The sequence below is a fragment of the Protopterus annectens genome, chromosome 14.part0 (genome assembly GCF_019279795.1).
Source record: "Protopterus annectens isolate FY-2018-M chromosome 14.part0, PAN1.0, whole genome shotgun sequence".
Lineage (NCBI taxonomy): Eukaryota > Metazoa > Chordata > Ceratodontiformes > Protopteridae > Protopterus > Protopterus annectens.
The window spans coordinates 1,169,961,096-1,169,987,967 of record NC_056748.1 but is presented as its reverse complement, the minus strand read 5'-3'; the positions used below and the strand labels follow the sequence as shown (position 1 = coordinate 1,169,987,967).

The 26,872-nt window shown below is 40.0% G+C and overlaps 1 protein-coding gene across 1 annotated transcript in view; it reads right to left on the bottom strand.

The window, feature by feature from the left end:
* Positions 1-26,872, bottom strand: part of GMEB2 (glucocorticoid modulatory element binding protein 2) — a 2,829,650-nt gene that overhangs the window by 2,238,353 nt on the left and 564,425 nt on the right. The gene's annotated exons all lie outside the window — the stretch shown is intronic.

The following is a 26,872-nucleotide window of genomic DNA, read 5'->3' as shown; positions in this document are numbered from 1 at the left end:
ATACAATTTAAAGCCACAGAAAGCACCCTGGCAGTACAAGGCTTTAATGCCTTCCACACATTTAGACCAGCAATCACACAATAAGGGACAAGAGGTGGAGGTTTACTGATCTACATAAAATGTAAGCACACCTCAAAACTGGTCATACAATATGACATGCTTATACTAACCCATGTCCAATTAACCTTAGGTAAGTCCCATACTATATACTTGCTAGCTATAACTCCTTGTCTGTGACCCAGGACAACCATACCACATACTTGAATGTACTAGAGTCACTCACAGTGCAGTTCAGCACCATATTCATGGGTGATTTCAAATGTCCCACCATAAACTGGGATACATATACAACCACTAACATTCAGACTCAAATATTCCTTCATTTTGTCAATGCAAACACCCTGGAACAGCTAGTCTGCACACTTACTAGGGGTCCAAATATCCTGGATCTAGTACTCAAAAATATGAGGGAATGTTATACTCCCTTCTGTAATGTCCTCACTGGTCAGATCAAATCACATAGTGGTCGCTTTTGAAATAAACATAAAGCCTGAACTTCCAGCAATCTCCAGAATCTTTAAGAAATTTTCCAAGACTAATTACCTCCTGTTAAGTGATGGCTTAGCTAAATTCCAAGCCCTCCCAAACCCAGAGAATAGTGTGGCCTACGTGAAAGTGTTTACGAAAACCCTGTACAAGCATGTAAATGACTCCTTAGAAACAGCAGTACCAGTAAACTTAGGGAAAACTCCAAAAACAAGTTCAGTTGGTGGACCTCCCCCAGTATAAACAGAGTATATTTTACAACAAAAGAAAGAAAATCATGTGCAAAAAAATAGGAAGAGCTATGCCCAAAAGGCCAAAAAAAAAAAAAACCTCCCTCATCAGTCTCAACAACCAACTAAGGATAATAATCAAATCCTCCAAGGCCAACTTTGAGGCAAAAGTAGCCTCTCAGGGTAAGGATAACCATAAGGCATTTTTCATTTATGTACGCAACTTTAAGGGTAACAGCCAACAGTGTGCTGAACTAGTAGTAAATGGAACTTCTTGTACAGAAATGGGGGCTATAGCAGATTTGCTGGCTGATAAAATTTGCTCTAGTTTCACCCCATCACCCCCAGGAAGTACCCTCTACCATTTCTCCCCCATTATTACTAAAGAATAGGTCCTCACTGCACTCTTCAAAGCTAAACACTGCATCAGTGTACCTTGATAATGTACAAGGATGCCTCCTGAATAGCTTGAAACACAACCTATCAGGCCCACTAGAATATCTACTCAAACAGCCTCCAGACGGGCTGTATTCCAAGGGAATGGAGGACTGCAATGGTAATCCCTCTACACAAAGATGGACCATCAAAAGACACAGAGATCTACAGATCTGTAAGTGTGACTAATCTTATATGCAAGGCTATGGAAGGAATTATTGTGGACCTGATAAGCAAAGACATCAGAATTCTTCAAACATGGGACCCATCTCAGTTCATTTTTTCAAGGGCAAGGTCATGCCCACTAAACCTGGGGGATTCTGGGGTCACTAGAGCATGGATGAGGGCAAAACAGTGCATACTGGCTATCACAGCCTGACAAAGATGTTTGACACATTACCTCACTCAGGTCTTATAGACAAATTCACAAATTTAGGTATAAATCACTATGTCACCCAATGGATAGCCAAATGGCTTAAGATAGGGCACGTGAAGTTAGGGTGGGGGGATCCATCTCCACCAAGACTGTTACTAGTGGCGTTCCACAGGACTCTGTACTGGGACACGTTCTGTTCAGAATGTACTTCTCTGAAGTCAAGGTAAAAGTAGGCCTTTGGCTGACCAATTCTGCTGTTGACTGCAACCTGGGTGCAATCATTGCATCTTCCAAAGATGTAGATATCCTCCAGAAGGGCCTAACGTGTACAAATAACTGGTGTCAAAACCATGACCTAATGCTCAATGCAAAAAAAGGCATACAGTAATTATACCTTTAGGAAAGATGGCCATCCCAGCAATTAATAACACTGGTAACACCCCTAAGAGTAGAACCAGTAGTGAGCAACTTGGGAACCCAGGTTAACAATAACCTTCACTTTGATCACGATGTGTCCACGATGTGTGGTGAGAAAATCCTTCCAAGTCACTCAACTTACAAGTAAGGGTATGTCACCCAATTGTGATAAGACCATGGTCCTAACGGGTCTATGTTATATATTTGAACTTTCAAAATATCGAATACCATATGTTCGATAACATATGGTCGATATTTGAAAGTTCGAATACATAATAAATAAAAAGAAAAACATACCTTAACCCCACCCCCCCTACTTAAATATACCAACTCCGGGACCGCACTTCAGTGCAGAAAAGGGAAATTCTCCCATTCTGCATCGTACTGTGCCATTAAAGTCAACCTTCAAACTCTTGAAATGTCGATCATATGGTCTCGACCATTTGACGTTCGACATTTCAAGCATTTGTTTATTTGACATAGACCCGTCCCAACACACTCAGCCCTTGTTAGACCAATAATTGAATACAAAGTACCCTTCGGCATGTACCTGACCAGGCATTTGCAACAGATGGAGTGGCCAGAAAGGTTACTCACTAAAATAATAAAGGGTGTAAATAATTTATTCACTAAAATAATAAAGGGTGTAAATAACATGTCCTATGCAGACTGCCTCAATCCCTGGTCCTTATACTCTGTTTACTACAGACTACTGAGGGGCAATATATGCCTTACCAACAAGGCTTTCTTTGATCCAGCCCTGTTGGATCTGCTACACATTCTTAAAACAATCAGCACTAGAATTACCTGAGCTAACGAGCTAAACCATGTCTAAAACATAAACAAAACATGTTAAAGGGATAGATAGGTATGTGTCTTGGTGAATACCCCTTCTCTGGAACATACTCCCCATTTTATGTGAAACAGAGGTTTTCCTAAGACTATTCCAGTGTAGTTTGGACCTGTGGATGGGAAATATCAAATTCACCCCTGGCCTATCACCTGTGGCCCTTATGGACAGAGGCAGCTTGTAGATGCCTAAGTCACAGACATATGCCAAAGCTGTTCTTGTTTGTAGGTATTGATAATTGGGGAAAATTTTGGCATGAATGGCTAAGCTTGAAAAGACTCTAGGGCTGTTAGTCTGCAAACAGAACTTGAGTGTGATGTAGATATGTCTTCCAAATAACATTTTCTCCTCTGAAACAGATTCACCCCCTTAGAGAGAAAAAGGTAATGCGAAAATTGTAGTGATTAGACTACAAATGATCTTTCTGAATCAAGTGCATGGTAATAACTGATGAACCTATATGGTTTGCAGAAGTGGTCATTTACCTCTATACTGTTTCATTGAGGTGCATTTTGTATGCATTACCCTTTCAGTTTCTTGCTATTGTTGGCCAAACTGCTAAGTTTGCTATATGAGAAAGAAGCATACTACATGGGCAATACAGAAAGCATTGCTAGTAATGGAAGTAAAACTTAGCTCTGTTGATGTGTCCTAAATCTCCCTGCTAATTTGCTATTATGAAGAACTCACAGAACGTTGGGAAATAAGTATTCCTACCTTATAGTATAGACAACATGACCTAAATAATGGGGTTTGGATATTTATTTTGCTGCAAATGTCCCTGTTTTACCCTGCAATCACAAATGAGTGAAACAGACTACAAACAACTTGGACATCTGTAAACTGTGTAATAATTCAGTCACAAAGTAGGTGTTCAGATAATAATCTAAAATCAAGTAACAAACATCAATGCAACTGGCCAATCCTCCATCACCCCACATGCAGACTGTGTCACCCACAACCCCGTTGTTTTAGTATGCCCACTCTGAAGTTGCCATTCTGTAACTGTACAGTATAAACCATTTTAATCTTACTGTGTCTCACAGAGTCGTTACAATACATTATATTGCTGCTTTAAATCTTTTTCTAACAGACAAGCAGAATTTGAACAGGCTTTAGTGCATGCCCAGAGTCAGTATCAGGTGATGAAATCAAAGCAAGGAGGGGGCGGCTATAGGAAACATATAAATCGTGAGGTTATATTGCGACAGGTCAGTGATCATTTACCTCTGCTCAAGCAACAGCTGGGATCAATCAGTTCCATTCACAAACTGTCACAGAAGATTTAAAGATCTGTATGGTCTGTGGTAAATGTTATGCTTTATGCTTTGAAAGACAATTTCTTGTTAACCATTTTTTTAACAGCTAGGCAGAAAATTTGTGTTTTTGACATACAATACCGTGCGTGTTCACACATATAATTGATGGTGTTATTTTTGTATATACACACACACACACACACACACACACACACACACACACACACACACACACACACAAAAAAAAAACATGCTTTCCCTACAGGCATATTGGAGGAAATCCAATTCACCTATATCACAGCTTTGGACTGTTAGAGAAAGTCAAAGTACACAAACAAAACCCATACTAGCACAGTGAAAACTGAACTATGGAATCAGTTAATGTGAGATGGGAATGCTGTTCATTCTGCCACTGATTTGTTGACTTCATACATATCCCACCTTGGCGACCAAAGATAGCCACTTGACCCCAGACACACAAATATGTGTGTGACTCCTATAAAGGACTGGTTTATATTGCTTTTAGTGACACTACTGTATTGCTCCTACTAAGTTAGATCAGTGACTGTTTAGCTTATTAAACAATAGGGTTAAGTAACACTTAGCCATTAATGATCTCATAACCATCAGTTACAGACACAATTTTAACTGCGCAGACTTCAGGTATCTGATAGTGAGTAAAATAGATAGCCACAGTAAAGTATTCCTTCATTAATGTGCACTAGTGTTGCAAAGCCATGCTAATGATAGCCTGTATATAAAAAATATAAAACAGTTACTGTTCGAGGTCAAACCAGGCTGTCGGCAATTCAGACACAAATAAAGTGTGGGATTCACACTAATACGTCTCTTCAGACCTTCAGTTAGATAGCATGAAGTCTATTCAGACTCAAACATAGTTATCACGAATAACTGATAATTCCAGGCTCAAATAAAAGCATAAGCATAAAAAACTCCTTTATTGACAACAAATGCAGTCGGTAAGCACTTTCGCTATACAGCTTTTTCAAACCTATACAAGCCAATACTGAAAAATACTTTTATAAAGCTTCCCTGATAAAACAATTAAACAATCAATCAATTAATTGATTAACTGCTTAAAGAAATACTGACACAAGAAGAACACATGACTATAAAACATATAGTACTAATACAAATCTTGAACAACTATTTTAAAAGCACATAATATCCATTAAAAATATAAAATTGTTTCGAGACCTTCCTAAATACATTCTAACTGAAATCTTGTTCTTAAATATAGAGAGATATAAATAATAAAAGTAATATATATCCAAAAACATAATAACATAATTATTTCATTTATACCTATATTTCCTATTTTTAAGGGCAGGTTTCAGGGGAATCCTATCATTAAGTCCAGGAAAAACATGAGCTTGTAACTTAATGATCCATTTAGTTTCTGCTTGCTCAGTATAATTCTCAAGATCACCTCCTCTAATATTAGGTGAATTAACATGTATTACTGAACATCTAAAAGTATGCATGGCATTATTTTGTAGAACATGCTTAGAAAGTGCATTAATTTCAGACTTAATACGAATTTGATAAAGATGTTCCCTCACCCTTTCTTTTAACTTTCTGTCGGTCTTGCCAATATAAAAAGCAGTACAGGGTGTGCAGATAGCAATATAAACAGCATGTTTAGTGTCACAATTGGCATTAATATTAAATGTGAATACTTGACTAGTTACTGGATGTACAAACATATTAATGTTAGATATGTAGCAGCAAAAATTACATTTATTGCATGGTTGAGTACCACCAAAAATTGTAGGTCCTGATGATTGCATGTAGGGAAGCATAGTAACCTATGTAAATTTTTCTTATTTTTAAAAACAAATTGTGGCTGTTCTCCTACTAACTTCTTAATCTCTGGATCAATTGTAAGTAAATCCCAGTGTTTATTGATTATTCCTTTGATTGATTGAATATCCTGGGTGAAAAATAAAGTTACTTTCTGCTGCTTACTCACATTCTTAGATACACTTAATTTATCTACTTTATAAACCTCCTTACCTGCTTCAGAAAAGATGGGGCATGCTCTATATGTTCTAATATCTTTAGTATATAAAAAAGCTTTCTCTATTTCTACTGATTTATAACTTCTAGCACGTAACCTTACACCCAAATCACTCAATTCTCCTTCAAAGTCACACCATAAAGGATTCAATCTTGACGCTCTAATGGCTTGTCCTTTAATGATAGTTTAACTCACTCACAACAGCAGGTTCACTAATTTTCATCCACATAAAGCCACCATACCAAGCAATTACAGACAGTCCATTGACTGTGTACACCTCAGATGTCTGATGGTACTAACATAAAAAAAAAAAAAAAAAAAAAAGATCTCAGTAATTTACTTCAACACACACACAGCTGTGCCCAGCAGTTAAAGCCACTTTATTGAAATTATACACCTCAGATGTCTGACTGTGATCAAATGAATGATTAAACGCATATATAATGGCCACATTAATGCAAAACATTGCAACTTCCTGCCAAAGACAGACAGACAGACACACACACACACACACACACACACACACACACACACACACACACACAAACAGGAAATGCATATACTCCTATTGCATGAGCTGGCTTCAAGGCAAAGAATGGCTTGCATGTTAATGTATTTGATGAAACACAAAAAATGTTATCCCAAGATCTAGTTCTATCTGCTAATCTCTCCACCTGTCCTTTATGACTAATAATGTCTGCTTCAGTTAGTTGAAGCCAATAAGAAGCACTGTTGGATGTTTCATCTAACAAATGAAATAGCCCCCATTGGAATGCTCTTTTTACTCCCACAAAATGCAATAGGAACCTGTAAAACTATTTTCTAATGTAGCATGTGCATAAACGGTGGTTTGTTCAAGTCCTTTTTTGTTATAGAAATTGGAACATGGGTGAAGTTCAGAGACTTTTTAAGGTGCTGATGTGTAGTGGGCTAAATCACAAGGCTTTTATGGTTGCATGGAAGAACCAACATTTGTATTTTCCTGAACGTAAAAAGCTGCATTATTTTCAGAAGGATAATGTTTCTACCACTCACAGAACAAGAAGTGGCACAACTGCCAAGTGCTAAACAGAAAATAAGGGACTACTTAGATAATATGCATGCGTCTAGAAAGACTGCTGTTAAGCAACTGTTTTTTAATAATAATTCCAGAGCACAAAAGCTTTACTTTTTTAGTGCAGTGGCTCAGTAGAAAGGGCTGCTGCCAAGTTTAGGGAGCCTATAATGAGGAAAATAACCAGAGATCCTTTAGTGGTATTAGACATACCACTGTTGTTGGTGGGTCATGATGCAGAGAAAGCATTTGACAGAATAAGCTGGTATTTTATGAGTAGGGCAATGTGAGCATTTCTATTCCCTGACATAATAATATGGTTAACTAGGAGGCTATATGATGGATCATTGGTGAAAAGTAAAGCGGGGGTTCCTTTCTGATAAGTTCTTCTTGAACAGAGGAGCCAGGCAGGGGTATCCTCTTTCCCCACTATTAATTGCATTATATTTAGAACCATTGGCAAAGAAAATAAGTGACTCAGAAATTCAAGGATATAATTGGTATGGTAATCAAGAAAAGTTGGCTTTAATTACAGATAATATTAGTTTTTACCTGATAAAACCAGAGGGCAGTTCAGCATTGTGGAACTTTCTGAACCAGATTCAAGTCTTTTCTGGATAAAAAATTAATGAAGATAAAACAAAAACAATAGGTGTAAAACCACACATGAGCTGGTTCAGCAATACCCATATTTATAGGGACATGATAAAGAGTTTAACCCAGACATATTAATTACAATCCTATCATCTATTAAGTGGAATATCAAAACAAATTCTCTCATTAAATGACAATGTACATGAATTCATCGCAACTTTCCTAAATAGTCTTGCACCTCCTAGAAAGAAGAGACTGTGAACAAATAATGCAATTTGGCTATCAGAAAAGTGTAGAATGTTAACACAGGATAAAGAAAAAGCATGGAAAGAATGGTAGAAGTATAAAACACAGTATCTCATAAACTTCAGAATGCTCCACATCTGTACTAAAAAGCAAATAAATGAAGACAAAAAACTACATTATAGTAACTTTCAGCTCAATAGTTAATACCACCCTTAAAAATGTTGGTTATCTGTCAAAGAAATCTTACATCCTGGTCAAAATGTAACCCTAATCCCTCTCCCAGTAACTCATAAGTCAGCCAAGACGCTGTCCTCCAAAAAAGGAAGCCAATCTGGTGGCCTCCTGCCATAAACAAACTCTACAAAAGAAGGAGGAAACTGATGCGGAATAAGGTGAAGTCCCAAGACTGGAAAAACTCCCTTATCAGCCTCAACGAAAAGCTGAGATCCCTCATCAAATCATGTAAATGTAGCTATGAAAACAGAATTGCAGCAGATAGTAAAGACAGTCACAAGGCCTTCTATAGTTATGTAAAGAATCTCCATGGCAATACCCAGATTTGCTCTGAGCTACTGCACAATGGTACCTCCTATACTGAGCCAACAGATATTGCCAATATATTGGACAGATTCAGTGCCAACTTTACCCCTCTCTCCCCCCAAAGGACCAACCAAAATACTAGTAGATTGCCACGCACCCAGTATTACTGCTGCACAGGTTAAAACAGCACTGTCCAATGCCAAGAATACAGCTTCTATGGAACCTGACAATATCCTTGGCTGTGTTCTACATGAACTACAGAGTGAACTGGCATCTCACCTGTGTGCCCTGTTCAATCACAGCCTCACCTCAGGCTTTGTCCTTACCGAATCATCCCTCTCCACAAAGGAGGAGCGACTACAGATCCTCGTAACTATTACCCCATTAGCCTGACAAGTCTGATATGCAAACCTATGGCGCGCATCATCATGGACCTAATAAACAAGGATTTAGGGAATCTCCAAACTCTGGATCCTACACAGTTTGGTTTTGTGAAGGATAGATCATGCCTGCTCAACTTAGTCGACTTCTTTGAGTCAGTCACCAGAGCTGTGGATGAAGGCAAGGCGATTCATACAGCCTACCATGATCTGGCCAAGGCCTTTGATACCATTCCCTACTCAGGAATCATATAAAACTCACTAAGTTAGGCATCAACCCCTGTATCACTAGGTGGGTTGCAAACTGGATCACAGATAGAACCCACAGTGTGAAAGTAGCTGAAATCAAGTCAGACTGCTGACCAGTCACAAGTGGAGTCCCACAGGGATCGGTCCTGGGTCCTCTCCTGTTTGGTATCTACTTCTCTGAAGTCCAGGGCAACACGAAGGGACTCTGGCTAACAAAGTTCACAGACAATTGCAAGTTGGGAGCCATTATTAACTTCCCAAGTGATGTTGACATCCTACAGAAAGGTCTCACTGAGACCAACGACTGGTGTCAGAACCATGGCCTTAAGCTCAATGACAAAAAATATGTCGTCATCCCCTTTGGGAAAAAGCCAATTCCCATGAATTACCATATCAGTAGTAGTCCACTGAACACAGAAGGTGGTATAAGAGATCTGGGAACACAGGTTGACAGCAACCTCTGTTTTGACCACCACATTGTCATTGTAATCAGAAAGTCCTTCTATGTGGCACATCTCATTACTAAGAGTTTTGCATCCAGGAAGAAAGAGGTCATTGTCTCCCTCTACTCTTACCTCATTAGGCCAATCATTGAGTACAATGCCCAATTTGGCATATACCTTACTAGGCACCTGCAGCACCTGGAGAGGCAGCAAAAGTACCCCACAAAGAGGATCCTAGGCCTTATATGGATAGACTCAAAAAACTCCAACTATTCTCTGCCTCCTATCGCCTACTTAGAGGCGATCTCTGCTTGACATACAAAGACATGTCTGACTCATCTCTGTTAAAAATGCTACATCTAAAGAAATCCCAATCCCTCTGCACCACACGCTCCAGGGACCTCAACCTAATTATCACAATCAACAGAACGTGCTGGAGGGACAGGTTCATAACCCAGAGACTGCCCATGCTATGGAACAGACTTTCCATGTATGTCAAGCAGAGCACCTCACTGGCCCTCTTCAAGAGAAGTCTTGATGAGTGGATGGGACATAGAAAATTCACCCCGGGGATCACTTCAGTGGCTGTTCTCGACAGAGGCACTGGGAACTAAGGTCGGGTGGCACGATGCCAGGATAATCTTATGGGTTAGGCTTGTAAAGGCTCCAGAGCCATTAGCCCAGTATACACCTATGAACCTAAGCCTGAAATAGAATTCAGCTGTTACTTCATACAAAGTGTTACTAACCAAGGATTCCAGCATCTAATCCCACCCCTGCCACACAGCCATATATCACTACTTCTACTTTCACAGTCAAACATGTGCTTACATCCTATGTAAATAACTCTTAAACGTAAACAATGTGCAACTTAAGCTGATGACCTTACAAGTGAGTACCTTAAGACAGCAGCCAGTAGCATTGTCCATCCTGTCGTAATCCTTATTTACAGGTCACTCTAGGAATCCCATGTTCCCTTTCTTTGGAAAAACTCACACATTATCTTTCTACTAAAGGAGGAAATTCAACAGTTGTTACTAACTTTAGAACTATAGTAATCTTAGGTTTCTAGAAGAGTGGTAGGTTAATTGCCCTAAAAGGTCATTTTAAGCTTAACCAATAACCCAAGGTCAGAATCAAACCATATACTTAGTGTGTATGAGGTGAAGACCTTAACCATTATGCTAAGCCCACTATCTCTAAAGTACTTGAAAAATGTACTCAACAACTTCTAAACTGTCTCTTGCAGGAAGAACTCCTATACTTCACACAACAAGGTTTATATACCTCCCATAGTACTAACACTGTACATCTAACCCTTATAGATACTGGTAATAGAACTACAGGTAACAACTAGTCTCCCCGTTATTTCTATACTTCTCTAAAGTCTTCAACACAATTTGTTACAACAAACATCTACAACAGAATGGCCACATTAGGTATATCACAGCCCACCTTTCTATGGTTCAAAAGCTACTTATCCAATAGGTATCAGTCAGTAAAATGGCATGCCACCCTCTCTCCATATCTCCCATTCATCACCCATGTACCAAAAGGCTCTATCCTTGGTCTCCTCCTCTTTAATATTCTTATCAACACCCTCCACACATCCGCACAACAGCCCTCCTAAATACAATATGCAGATGACTCCACACTCATATGCACATCAGATAACCTGGCATATCTCAAAATAATTACTCAGGAAATTGTAACAGCCACTGAAACATGGCTTTGTAACGTAACGCGTGCTACTTCCCCAAAAAACAGACTACTACTTTTCCTCCCAGATCTCTCTGACATGAAAAAACAAAATTTAACATCCTCTCACTTAAAAATACAACATCTGAAGTCACTTCTAATAGCAAATAATAACAGAGGTCATTGGATTATAAAAACTAATACTGACTAATAATAATAATAATAATAATGATAAAGGGTGATGATAATGACTAATTCTGCAAATGACTGCAAGCTAGGAGCAGTCATTGAATCCCCAGATGACTTGGCCATACTCCAGGAAGGTTTTTCTCAAATAAATAACTGGTGTCAAAATTATGGTCTGAAACTAAATGCCAAAAATGCATGACTGTATCTTTTGGGAAATCATTTACCCAAGGGAACTACCACATTGACAATACACCCCTAAGACTTGCCCCAGTTGCTTAGGATTTGGGAACTTATGTGGACAGTGACCTTAACATTTGACCAACATCTGTCTGTTGTTGTTGTCTTACATGGACCGACTGAACCCCGGTATCATACAGACTGCTAAGACATGACCTATGTCTGGTGTAGAAGGAATTGTCCAACCCATCATTGATGGATTTACTCCACATTAGTAAATCAAATGGCTCAGAAATACTCAGTCTATGTATCAAAACGTCATATTTCACAGAGGATACCACTGCTATGGAACAGACTCCCCATTCACATAGAACAAAGATCAGCCTTGTCCATTTTCAAGTTCAACTTAGGTCTATGGATGGGAAACAGAAAATTTACCCAGGACTGCCCCTGTGCTATTAATAGACAAATGCAGCTCCTAAATGCTTTATCCTATGCACAGGTACCCTCAAATTGTCTATCGTATGATCCCCACTTATTCTTATTAGAGGTAATATATAACTATCAACCACGCAACAGGTAAGATCAATCAATAACCAAGTAGGATAGGTTAATAATGTAAAGGGGGAAATTGGCTAGAATTAAAATGGTCTGGAAGGACAGCTAGCTTAGTACTTACCTATGAACCTATAATTTTGCATTTGATCTACACATACAAAACTGCATAAAAAAAATCACCAAAAACTTGGAATGCTTTACAGATGCAAAACCTCTCACCCCCAACACAACTAAAACTACACTTCTACTACTTACCTCCTCCCCTCACTACTTTATGGTGCTCCCACTTTTACTAACCTCCAGGCAGCACAAAAAGCAAACTTTGAGCAATGTTATAATAAAGTGGCTAAATTTCCAGCAAATACCCCTTTCAGAACTCACTACTGTATAGCACTGAAAGCCTAAATTGGTTAGAACTAACATATACACAACTTCTCCCCACCTGTAAAGTTTTCCAGCATACATCTGCTTGTCTGGCACTAAATACCATTCTACACAACTATCTTTGGACTATGTCATTATGATCCAATGAGGAAAAACGTATCTCAGTCCACAAACCATCAAATCTGCTGGGCATGGTTTATATTTACACCATGTTGATAAGGCCTGGAACTGCTGACCTATATCCATTAGGTTAATACCCTCCCTGAAGTCTTTTAAAACCGTTCTGAAATAGTTCTTAGCCAAACTCTGTCTCTTCTTGCTCAACCCCAGAAAAAACAATATTCCTAAATATTAACAAGCTCTGATTCATAGCGTACACCTCTTTACTTCCCCATTTCTTTCACTTCCTAACTATCTTGATATGCAATAACTTGTTTCCTCACTTCATATTGCAGTTCCTGTATGCATTATACTAGCTTACCTTTAACTTCTAAAAACTATCTAAAATTTCTCTAACAATTCAATTATTGTTACTGAGAGGAATGAACACCGAACATCTTTACAATAATGTTTTGCTTCTGCTGTTATCAATCAATCGATTTACTTCTGCAAGCAAGACTTTACAGCTGGAACAACTGTATAGACTTATAATTGTTTATGCAAATTGGGCACCTACCCAGTTAGACAGATATGCTTGACCTTGTTTGTACAAATGTTGCCTCTGCCAAAATCCTACTAATATGCAATACTACACCGTACTTTAATATTATATAATATAATATACCACACATACAACTTGTGATTACAGCAACTACCCAAATCAAAGTAAACAGAACTAAACCAAAATCTAAATCTCTACGTGGGAGCAAAAAGAAAATTACACTCAACCTGGTTACCCACACTGCAACAAAAATCATCACACTGAAAAACAATGAAAGCAATATTACTGGGAATTAACTATTTTGTACTGCTCAGCTATCCCTGATTTTGCCTCATATTATTACCTTTCTCCTTGTATAATGTTCAGACTTTCTGGTAAATCACAGAAGTTAACAGTCAGTCAGTAATGTCAGACATTAGAGTTCCACACTTCTTAATCTTTAGGAAATCCATGTTGATGAAAATCATGTTATTCTACTAACGTTTAATTGAAATAGGATCATATTTTAAATTATCCCAGATTTTGGGCTTGTAAAGGCCCTGGTGGCTGTTAGTCCAGTATAAACCTATGAACCTATTACTTAAGCACAACAATAGAATGAATAGATCATTCATACTTATTTTTTCCTACAACATATACTCCAAATTCGAAAGTTGACATCACAATCACCCCCCCACAAATCATACCAAACTCGGTAATCTCCAAGTGAAGTACCTCGCAGGATGCGCAGTAGCAAAACCCGCCCCGAACACGCCTCCTGGCCAAGCGCGCATGAATATTTATTTGTTCCTACTTTACAATGAGTAATTGTAGCATTTTTACAATAGTACAATGTACAGTATTACACATGAATTTCATTGCACCATAGCGGTAACTTGCAAATGGACAGAACACTTTATTTTTATTGGATTTACTGGATCTTACCCTTTTTACAGTATTACACCATAGCACTAACTGTCGGAACACACGGAAAATCAATAACATATATATAAATTAATTGGAAACAAATGCACACATTACACATTACACCGCAGCGGTAACTTTTGTCACTTTATTAAGGAAAAACATTGCAAATGTACAGAAAAAGCACACGTTGATATAAGGAATAAAATTGCAAATGTAGTGTATTCAATATAAACATTTCATATAAACTCACGGAAAATCATTGGAAACAAATGCACACTAAGAACGTATTGCACCGGTCACTGTATTCAAGGAAAAACATTGAAAATGTACAAAAAATGCACACGATGCAATCAGGAAAAACCTTGCAAATGTAGTCTATTGAGTAAAAACATGTAATATAAGCAAATTAGCTGGAACTACCTTGGGACTAACTTGTTTTAAATTTCTTGAGTTACCGACGATGCATACCGCAGTTTACTGAAGACCGATTTATCGGGCATGGGGATTGTAAGCATAGTAGGAAGGCAGTGATCTCACAGGATGAATAACAGGTGTTTTTGTAACATATGTCAATCAGATGCACAACGACCTGCCAGTCACTGTGGACATGCCCTAACCTGCGCAGAACTGCCCGTGAGGTACTACACTTGGAGATTACCCCAAACTCTTAGGGGTTGAAATAGATAATCACCTTAGATTTGACCTACATATTTCTATAACCATTAAAAACGTACATAAAAAACTTGGCTTATTGTATCGCAATAAGAAATTCCTCACTGACTACTCCAAAACTACAATAGCGAGGACTCACCTACTATCCACCCTACTTTATGCCTCCCCCATGCTTACAAAGCTCCGCAAAACCGACCTAAACAAACTTGATATTTGTTATAATAAGATAGCCAAATTCCATGCAACCTCTCCCATCAGAACATATCACTGTGAATGCCTAAAAAAGCTCAATTGGCTAGAACTACCACTACTACTTCAACTCAATCAACTATTACTAGCCCACAAAATAATACATAACTCTGAAAGCACCCCAGCCCTACAAAATCTTTTGCAACCCTATACAACCACCAGGCCCTTGAGGTCTAGCACACAAAACCTCCTCAAAGTAACCAAATATAACAATGAAGCTGGAAAGTCTGTCTACAGCCACTGTATAGCAAAAACCTGGAACTCCCTGCTCACATAACTGACAACAAATCCCCATCACAGTTCAAGAAACTTGTTAAAACTCACTTTTTTATATAATCGACTGTGCTCCTGTATTCCCCCTGGCTAATGTCTCATTAGAATACTTTACCTAACTTAAGTAACTCTGCTAAGACAACCAATCATAGTACTGTACCTACTTAGGACTGTTAATCTACTGATTATCCCATCTCTCCAGGAGTTAGGGAAAACTACCCCAGCAATGTTGAGCTCCCCATAAGCAACTAAAACCAGGATAAGACATATTGTAAATCAATTTGTTATCCTTCTCAACTAAAACCAGGCAAAGACATATATTGAATCAATTTGTTATCCTTCTCAACTTTAGCAAGCATCATCTGCTCTCTCAGAGCCTTATTCTACGTCTCGCTGGTTTTGCTCTGATAGTAAATCTATCACAGGAATCCTAAATTTAGGAATATCTTCTAAAATTTAATATTATATTGTAGAGAACAAATGTATCCTATGTGTTAGTTAATATGTATGTCAAAGTGTCTTCTATGGAAATTGTATGTCAAAAGTCTGTCCTTAAAACTATGTTTTGTAAAAAATTGTTTTCTTGGAGCTTTTCTCCTTGGGCCTCCACTGAAAATAGATTTGTAATACAGTTGGACTCTCCTGGTCAACAAATGTAAATTAAATAAAATAAATAAATCCTTCAGTGGATTTGTAAGCATGTACCACAATGTTTTACTGGAGCCATGCTTTTGTGTGAAGAGGACATTATTTCAACTGAGCCAGCATGAAAACCTACCCAGTTTCTAAGCAGTAAAACATGTCTATAATCACTACCACATACTGCAGAGGGAGGTGAAGTCAGAACTCAGGTTTCACAGCCCCTCAAGAAAACTAGTTCCAAACTTACTGGCACTATCCACAAAAGAAAAACAAGCATTGCATAAAAAGACACACTAAAACCTTAAATAATAACATCTTTTCAGTTGAACTAAAATCCTGCAGAGCAAAGTAAAGAGAACATGGTAAACCTCTTGGAAAGCCAAACTCCCAACCAATCAGGGAAAAATAGCCAGTTTCCAATGTAAATAATACCCCCACACACACACACAAATAACTGCACACACAGAGGGCAGGAAAACTAGCAACCTGTAAAAAATGTAAACCTGTAATACAAAAGCTTTACACCATATCCGCCATACAACATGGAAACAAGTAGTACATCATAGGTTCATAGGTGTTTACTAGGCCAACGACCACAAGGGCCTTTTTAAGCCTAGCAATTAGGGTGGTTGGGAGGGTGGCCTAATGGTTAAAGTGTTTGCCTTACAAACACAAGGTGCAGGGTTCGAGTCTCACAAGGGATAATTGGCTAGGCTTAAAATGGCTTGCAAGGGCAGTTATCTATGAACCTATGAACCATGCAGCCCAATCATGTTATAGCAATTCACAGTATTTTCTAAGGGACTATGAAACCTTAGCGTTCTCCCAGTGACATCGACACATTCTGGAAAAAGCCTCAGAGAAAGCGAATGGAGATTGATAACATATGCTCCTCAGAATCTGAATCAGAAAAACAAGTAGAAAAAAAAAAACTACATCCGTCTCTTCATATTCCAACTTCTTCACAATCCCTTTTCCTTTTACCAGAAACCATATTACAAGAAGGGTCAATAGCCTAAACAAGACTGAGACAATATTGATAAATTATTCCTGTCCAGAGAAAACGGACTCAGGAGAAGATAAATGATTAGTTTTCTCTTTTTGACAGGAAAGTTGGGGCAAACAGAGCATTGGCAGTAACAACTATCCAGGGATGGGTAAAACATTGTGGATAAGCAAAGGAACATCCCCAGCCCCCTCTCCCATGACTGATAAAAGTGTCTCTCCCTTGCCCACTGAGGAGATCCCAACAGCCACAGAAGACATCTACATACTTTCCTACTTAAAATATCCAGTAATTACATCAAACACAAGAGATGCCATCAATAATTCACAGTTTAAATAAGAATCCTCCCAAACATAAGCATGTTTTCTTACCTGTAAGGTCCAAGTTTGTAACATAAACAAGTCCCGTTACTTATTCTGGCAGCCATCTCCTACAAAGCTGACTGCTTCTCCAAATGACTTGCACAAAATCTACATAACAGCTTGAACACCAGAATATAGCCACAATCTGTAAAACATACTCCAAAATTCAAGTAACGTATAGCAAATCATGACAGACATTTATAATTTCACTGTCACCAACCACAACTACAATTCTTAAAAATGTAGTAATTTATAAAAAAGGCTGCAGTAACCTTCCACAAATGAGCTGAATTAAAGTGGCACACATATATTTTCATAAAACAGCATACCCACCCCAAACAATTAAGCCTAGTCTTGTCTCTCCACAAGATGCACCTAGACAATGCCTGATTTTACTATTTTGCGATGAATGTATTAATAGATTACACTGGTTAACACATTCAAATAAATATATACACTGAAATGAATAAGACATTGTAAACAGCTCAGAATTTAACCCTCCCATTCAATGAAATGAGAATTACTACCAAGCCTGAAACAAATGCAGTTAGCACCTCATCAAGTTGAATATGGCCATTTTCACCTGTGCTGGCACACATCGTTTAAACCAGTATGTCTAACATCAGAAACACTTAACATATAACCAAGAATGTCTAGCAGTTTTAGAATAATTAACACGTAAATCACTCAGGCTTCTTTTACCACAAACTGAGAATTATGTAACTATTTTTATAGTCAACCTCTTAGTAAGCAAACTTTAAGAAACTGTAAATTTTCAGTGGAGATTGATATCTGCAGAAAAGGATAGTAAAACAGACTTGGAAGAGTTAGGAAAAAAATATTACAGTAAAAAATATAGGGAACCACAAATATTGTCTGCCTGAGAGGAGAGTTGCAGAAAGAGGATGGCATGAGAGGAAACACTTTCCTTTTAAAGGGGCACTGGCTCGTTTCTTAAACTGCATTTCTGCCTCGGACCGAAGCTGAAATACTGTCACTCACTTGAGTAATCACCTCCCTTTTTTGTGATATCACTCGCAACGTCCTAGCAATCCCACCCACAATATTAAATCACTTAAAAATGCCTGCAAACCTGTATTCCAGTGCTGTTTCGGTTCCCTGTGGCATAAGATACTGAGTGCTTTGGTTCCCCGCTTCACATGGTGCTCCTTACTTTTTCTGCATTGTTTTTTTTTTTTTGTAGGTAAGTATTTCGTAAGGCAGTAAATTCAAAAAGTTTTCAAAAGTGTGCTCTTTCCTCGATGCTAGACAATTGCAATAAGTCCCTAACTGCCGGCACCTAACACACATTTCACTTTTCAGACTTCAAATTCTTGGGTAGCTCACCTATCAATCGCACCCGTTTAATGAGGACCGGTAAAATGTAAAAATGTGGCAATTATACCAAATCTGGACAGCAGCGAGGTTTGTGGACAGCACCCCCCCCCCAACCTGTTCGGAAAAAAAGTGTTTGTGTGTGTCTGTTTCTGTATGCAGAAGAGAGTGTGTATGAGAGAGACTGATTACTGTTTGAGAGAACGAATGGTGCGTGCATGAAAGCAGATTGTGTGCGTTTGTGAATGCAGAAAAGACTGTGTGTGTCTGTGTGTATGAAGCTGTTTGGGTGGTGGTCGTCGTTTCTATGCGTTATGTGAAGTTGTGGCTTGTAGTGAAGGGTTTAGTTGCCCCGGGTTGTATTTGGAGGACTGTGATGTGTTGTGGGTTTAGACTTGGGCATAGTTTATCTCCTAGTAATGGAATGGACCAAGCTGGCGTGGTTTGTTTTTGCTAGTTAATCTTTGAGGTGAGAAAATGCGGCCTATATTGGGGGTACGGGCTTCCCTTTGTAATAAGAAGAGGCACATCCTTGTATGTTTTAAATGCTTGCTATGCGTCTTTGGTTTGGAAAAAAAATACTCGTCCTTGTTTAATTGGTCGGCATATCTTAATGGTAGGCTTTTATATACGTTATGATCATTCGAGTTTTTGGAATTAGAAATGGATAGCTTTAGAGGCTTTTAGAAGAATTTTAAGCCTGTCCGGTTTATTTGTATGTTCTAAAGTACTTTTAGCAGTGTGTTTTTTTATCTTTGGAGGGTGATCTCATTGTATTGTGTGTTTGGAGCGGCTCTGCTAGTTTTTTTTTTAAGTTGAAACTTTTAACACGTGTTTTAGCGCTTATAACAAAAGCGTGCGCTCAGTTAACTTGGTGCTTGGGTAATAAAGTAACGTGTTTTTATAATCGTGATTGGAGTGCTCTAATTGTAATACCGCGATTCTGTCGAACTGTTTAGTGTGAAACATTTACTTCTGTCGATTTGTGATGTTCAGAAGCCGTTATCGATCTAGCAGCCGTTTTAATAATAAAAAAAATGCACTTGGTTTTATAGGAGTGTTCAAATGTATCTGTTGGGAGTGTGTGCCCTGTTTTCTGTGCTCTCAAAACCTGTTACTGCCTCGTTTTTTATTCCAAACAAACTTTGCTCCTTAAGGAAAACAGTTTTATATCGTGAGTTTTGACCAGAGGACTGGGCTTTTCTTGTATACTGAAAGTTTTACTGTACTGCTGAAATGTGCAGTAGTAGTAAGCCTAGTCTGTGGCCGGTCATAGTTACACACTTATCCCTGGTGGCTAGTGGTTCCCTGACCTAATATTGCAGGCTGTGCTTATTAGGGATGTGTGGATGTATGACAGCCTCTCACACACACACACACACACACACACACACACACACACACACACACACACACACACACACACACACACAAAATGTTAAAAAAGAAATACATTCACAGCAGTCATATCCCTGTTAATGCTGTAATTAATAGCTGGTACACAGGCGGCTTATTTAAAACTGTATGTCTTACGATGAAGCACAGATTATTTGACAGTTACATATTAGTATACTGATTATCAGATTTATCAGTTTAAGAAACTAGGTAAAAAATCAATCCTTGAAAAATACTATCTTTCTCAATTTAAGAGCTATATCGGGAACTCCAGTAGAAACAATATAATGACAGCTTGAAGTTTTTCTGTAGGGCATTCTCTCATCTGTAAACTTTGCAAATTATCCCAGCACCAGTAAAAACACTTCATACACTTCATTGACTAAAAGTGGAAAATATTACAAAATGGTAACATTCTCATAGGTAAAATAACATGGGCAGGTATGTGAGAAGGAAACTCAGTTTCAAGGCTGACACTTCACTTAGCTACTGCTCTATGGCCTTGCATTCCTCTTCCAATGTTCATGATCAGGAAGTGGAACAGACAAAAAAAGGGAAAATCAGATAATTTCCAAAGACTACCTTAAGTACTAACCAACATGAAAGCAATTCACTCAGCAAGATTAAAAAGCAGTTATGTGCTCACCATAACTTACCATGTGGGTTGTTCATCTCGCCTTCATTCTGTACTGGTTGGGTTCGGAAACGATCATATGTTCTGACTCGGCCTATACAAAAGCTCAAGGACTTCCACTGGCTTGTGACTGTAGCCCTATCCCATCATGCTTAGGGAAGATTACCCAGATCTTGTTTGCAGATATTAGACCCACTGTCAAAAAATATTTACATGTCTAAACAGACTAATGTAGAGTCAGAGAACATTATATTCCAGTCAGAACTGCTTGGTCCTCCAGGACCGAAAGGCTGGGGGAAGGAGGGTGGGAAGTAAGAATGAAGGTGAGACGGACAACCCACATGGAACATTATGGTGAGTACATAACTTCTTTATGTGATGTTATCCTATCTCGCCTTCATTCTGTACTGTTTGGGACAGTGTCTCTAGCACCTTCTTTCTTGGGTGGCTCAAGGGAGAATGCTCTTCAGAACAGTGGACCCAAAAGAGGCCCTGTTCCTGGAGGCCAAATCCACTTTGTAATGAGTGATAAAGGTATGAGGCTTTACCCATGTTGCTGCTGCACAGATAGAATTCATAGGTAGCCTCACCTGAAAGGTAGATGAGGTTGCTATAGCCCTTGTAGAATGGCCTTTTATATTTCTGGGAAGTTCTCTGTTCTGAGAAGTAATACAATTTGTAAGCCATTTTGAAAGAGTGACCTTTGATATGGGGGCACCTTTCTTTTTGTCTGAAAGTGATACAAATAACTGGTCCAATTTCCTGTAATCTTTTGTTCTATTTAGGTAGAAATGTAATTGTCTATGCACATCTAGCTGGTGTAGTTTATACTCTGCCCTGTTGCCATAGTTGGGGAAACAACTGGTAAGTCAACGGATTGACTCAAATTAGATTCTGAGCACACTGTGGGTAGGAAAGAAGGGTTTGTTTGCAGAGAAACTCTACCCTTGTGGAAAACCATGTAGCAGGGCCATATTGACAATGCTTGTAGATCTGATACCCTTCCAGCAGACATGATGGCTACTAGAAAAGTTGTCTTCTGCATTAAAAACTTTAGGTCACAGGATGATGCAGATTCAAAGGGGGGAAAGAATCAAACTGGATAAAACAAAAAGTTTAGGTCCCATGGTGCTGGGAGGTCTTTGACTGGAGGCCTGAGTAAGAAGGTACCCTTCAGGAAAGCTTTGCAAAGCCTGTGGGACATTATTTTTAGTCCCATTTCTCCTATATGGTAGTTGGATATAGGCGCTAGTTGAACTCGAATAGTAGCTGCAGCTGCACCCTCATTAAAAAGCTTTGCCAGAAAGTCTAATACAGATGTTATAGGGGAAGTGAAAGGATCAATGTAGTTGTTGAAGGCCCAATGGGAAAATCTTTTCCATTTGCTTGAATATAATTTCCTGGTTGAAGCCTTATGAGACAAAATCAAAATATGTTTCACCAGAGGGGAAATGTCAGGAAGCCTGGCCACGTGTGGAACTGGAGCAGCCAAGCTGTCCACCTGAGGGTCTGAACCGATGGATGGATCGTCCCTGAAGAATGCGTCAGGAGGTCTGGAACTGTGTCCACAATCCACGGCTCCTCCTGGAGATTGGGCCAAAGAAAGGGGAACCAAATTTCACTAGGCCAGTATGGGGCGATGAGTATCAAATTCCTTCCTAGTGAGCTGACTTTCTGAAGGACTTTGGGAATCAAGGGAAAGGGGGGAAAAGCATAGAGGAGACTTGGGGGCCAATTGTGTATGTGTGTCCCTTGGTGACTCCCCCAGTGGGGGGAATCAGGGCAAAATAGCTACTGCACTTGGCATTCATGGATGTGGGGAACAGATCGCAGTAAGGCTGGCCCCACTTTCAGAAGATCTTTTCCGCTACTTCTGGCTTTAGGGACCACTTGTGAGGCATCAGAATAGCTCTGCTGAGTTTGTCCACTATCACGTTGGACTTCATCGGGATGTGCATTGCTATCAGAAAATGTTGGGAAGAGACTGCCTACTGCCATACTGTTAGGGCCTCTCAACAGAGGGAGTAAGACTTGCTTCCTCCTCGTTTATGTACCACACAACTGACATGTTGTCTCTCTGTATTGCAATCTTTCCTAGCAAAAGGAAGTCTTGGAATGCTTGCAGCGCTAGAAGCACCGCTCTCATCTCTAGGATGTTGATATGCAAGTGAGTCTTGTGATCCTGCCAAGTGCCATGGACTGTCTTTCCCAGATAATGCCCCCCACATCTGGGATGTGTCTGTGACCACTGTGGCTGATGGTTATGGAAAAAACAAATGGTTGGCCTAGGGTCACCTCAGTGGAATGAAGCCACCAACGAAGGGCTTTCTTGCAGGATTCTGTAATAATAATTTGGTGAGACATGGGTAGCTCCTGCATGGACCACTGAGTGAACAGCAGCCATGCAAAATTCTCATGTGCAGATGTGCTAATGGTATCAAGGTTATTGCTGCTGCCATGATACCCAAAACTATGAGGCCAATCTTTGCTTGCACTTTTTTCTTGGCCATAAGATTTTTCACTTGATGATGTAGGGCTTTAACCTTTTCAGGGGGAAACTTGGCCAACATTTCTTTTGTATCTAAGTCTGCTCCTATAAAGATGATATGTTGAGATAGCAACAAGGCAGATTTTTTTGTAATTTATTGTGATCCCTAGATGAGAGCAAAGGTGAATGGTGGTGTTTCTCGCTCTTGTTAGTACATGCTTGGTGGTGGCAGTCAGGAGCCAGTTGTCTAAGTACGGAAACACTCGGAATCCTCAAGTGAGCTGTGACCACTGCCATGTATTTGGTAAACACTCTAGGGGCTGTAGTGAGACCAAAGGGCAGAGCTCAAAACTGGTAGTGACTGGCTCCCAGCTGAAAGCTCCAATAACTCCTGGATCACTTGTCCACTTTGATATGATAGTATGCATCCTGGAGATCTATCGAGCACATCCAACTGTCTTTTCCCAGGAAGGGGAGCATCGACTGCAGTGTCACCACCTGGAACTTTGATTTTTTTTTTTACAGACTTGGTTAGTCTGCTGAGATCCAAAATGGGCCTCCAGTCCCCTGTCTGTTTTGGAGCTAAAAAGAACCTTGAGTAAGTTCCGGTTCCAAATTGGTCTGCAGGGACAGTCTGGATGACTCTCTTGTCTAGCAACTTTTGTATTTCTAGAGTTGCATGATCCCTTTGACTGGGTGGAACATCTGAGATTGATTTTGTTTTTAAGGGGAGAAAAGAAAAGGGAATGTAGTAACCTCTGGATATGATCGTGTGTACCCATTTGTCTTTGGTTATTTCTAGCCAGGCGCTTGGGTACAAAGATAAGCGACCTCTGATTTCCTCCAGAGATGGACAGATGGGTCTCTTTCAGGAGTGCTGGAAGGGCTTCCCTGGTTTTGTGGACTCCCTCTGTTGCATGGTTGGTGTCTTCCATTGTTACATCCCCCTCTGCCCCTGGGGGAAGAATCACCACGTTTCTCCTGGAAAGCTCTCTGGGATTTTTGAAACCATATTTTTCCACCTTCTGACCTTTGGGATAAGGTCTGGTAGGTAGGGAGAAATGGACTCCAGTGGCAGGCCGAGTCTTTCCTTCCTGTTCACACCTGGTTAGTGTCTCTTTGACTTTTGGCCCGAACAAGGATGAGCCATCAAAAGGGGCATTAATAAAGGAAGACTTAAAAGGTTCTGCAAAATCACATAAGTGCATCCGAATGTCTCCTTAAGGAAATTCCTGTACCCGCTGCCCTACTCGCTCCATCAGCTGCATAAGAAATGAGACACATGGAGGAGTTTACCACTGAATTTAAGGTGGAGAGCTGACAGGAAACCTTGTCTGAAATGCCCACAGCTACAGAACCTTGGAGGGTATCTCCTAGCTCCTTCAGGAGATCTCTCTGAAGCCTAGTGAAATGGGTCAGATAGTTCAGCGACCTGAGAGCAAAGGATGCTGAAAAAAACATGTGCTTTCCATATCTGTCCATCGTGAGAGACTCCTTATTCAGCAGATGGACAGACAAGGATGTCTGTGAGAGCTCATTCTTGGTGGCTGTTGCCACCACCATAGCATCAACTGGGACACAATAGCACAAAATCTAAGTCAGACCAGTAAAGTTACTCATAAGAATAACGTGTAGTCAAAAAAAATAAAAACGAGAGAGTAATACCACAGCAGAAACTTTAATATCGACGAAAATAAATAAAGTAAGTGAATAAAATCAAGATGAGTGCTTCTGGGTATCAAACCCTTCATCAGATCTAATATCATACATAAACTCACACTATTTATATATACAAATATCCAATCAATTCTTGAAAAAACATGTCAAAAATACAAACTTAGGAATGTTAAAAAGTTATCAATAGCAACTGTCCAGTCATCTACTATAAATTTAAATACATCCAATCATGACAGCATCTAAAAACTTTAATGCAGGTATTGACCACTGTCATTAAAAACAATGGTTCTCATTGCACCAAAATGCAAAGCAAATATATTCATTGGATGTCCTTCAAGGATGCATCTGCAGTCCTAACATATGGGTTGTCCTGCCTCAGGCAGCCCTTTGGTCGGCCGGATTCCAAAGTCTGGGTCTGGCCTCGGCTGATGTCGCACTTCACCCGACGTCATAGCTGCTGTTTATTGGGTATAAAGGCATCAGCCGATGCCATTTTCCTCAGTCTTTCTTGCAGCGGTGCGAAGCAGAAGCTGTTCGCAAGTGCCGGTCGGTCAGATCCAGAGATTTCTACTACGAAGACTTCTAAAAGCTAAGTACCCGTTGGGGACTCTTTCTTGCCTCAGCCGATGTCAGACAAAGTAAATAATTGTTTAACTTGTGGGAAACAAATACCTCATAAGGATTTCCACTCTTACTGCCTTCCTTGCTTAGGCCCAGACCACGACGTATCAGCTTGTCTAGCCTGTGCTTCCTTCAACCGACGGACACTTAGACGTCGGTCGGAGTTTGCAGAGGAGTTTTTTGGTCCCGCTTTTGCATACAAAATGCCGTCGGAGACTCCGACTACTCAATTAGCTAAAAAGCGCAAGGAAAAGGACCGTCACTCGCGGCCCGCGGTTTCGGCTGAAACCACGGTTAGGCCAGCCGCGAGTGTCTCGGTTTCGGCTGAAACCGATCCCCCGGTTCTTCCTTCGGCCGAAAGCATGCCTCCGATAGCCGAGGCCTCACAGAGCATGGCTGAATCTGCTACTGAATTTACTGCTACAGAAGCAGGCACCCAGGATTTGTCAGACACTGTCCCTTTAGACATATCTACCCCTGCACGTGGGGCTGCTAGACCCCCTTCTTCTATGTCTATCAAGGCTTTTGCCAGGTCTAAAGCAGCTAAATCTTCTAAGGCCTTACCTGCTAAAACTCCTGCACATAGGCCTACCTCTAGTTCCCAAATGCTCAGCCTGGCTGAGGATCTAATTTCTTTGATCAGGGGATCCCAACCTCACCCAGACAGGGTCTCTCAGCCCCCTCCAGACAAAAGGCCTAGGACTGAACTCCCGGAACCTGTCTCTACAGATTACTCCTCGGATGACTCAGACATTTCAGACCCTCATGAAGGCCCATATTCTCCTTATGAGGATTCTGATGCAGAAGACTCCATTCCTTCTGCTTCTCCTCCTGAAGAATTTTCCTTTGGGGAAACTTTGCATGCTATGAGGGAACACTTCCAATGGCAGGGCCAGGATTTTTCAGATTCAAGGAAAAGGCTTAGGACCTTTTTACACTTACCACAGCATAGGCCTTTAGCCATTCCGCCAGTACTAACAGTTGTTGATGATGCATATAATGATGCCTGTACTGCCCCTGATTCTCTTCCTCCGGCCCCTGCCAAACCAGACAGATATTACAGGGTCCCGGACACACATTACCATTTGTATAAGGCTCCTGTTGCAGACCCTGAAACCATTTCACAGGGCCCTAAAGGTGTGGCAGCTGCCTCTGCCAAAACACCTCCTCCCTCTGAAAGGGAATCTAGAGCATTAGAGAGATGGGGTAAAAGGTTTATACTTCTGCTACTCTTTGGCCAGGGCCTTGAACTGTCAATTTCACATGATTCAGTACCAGGAATTTT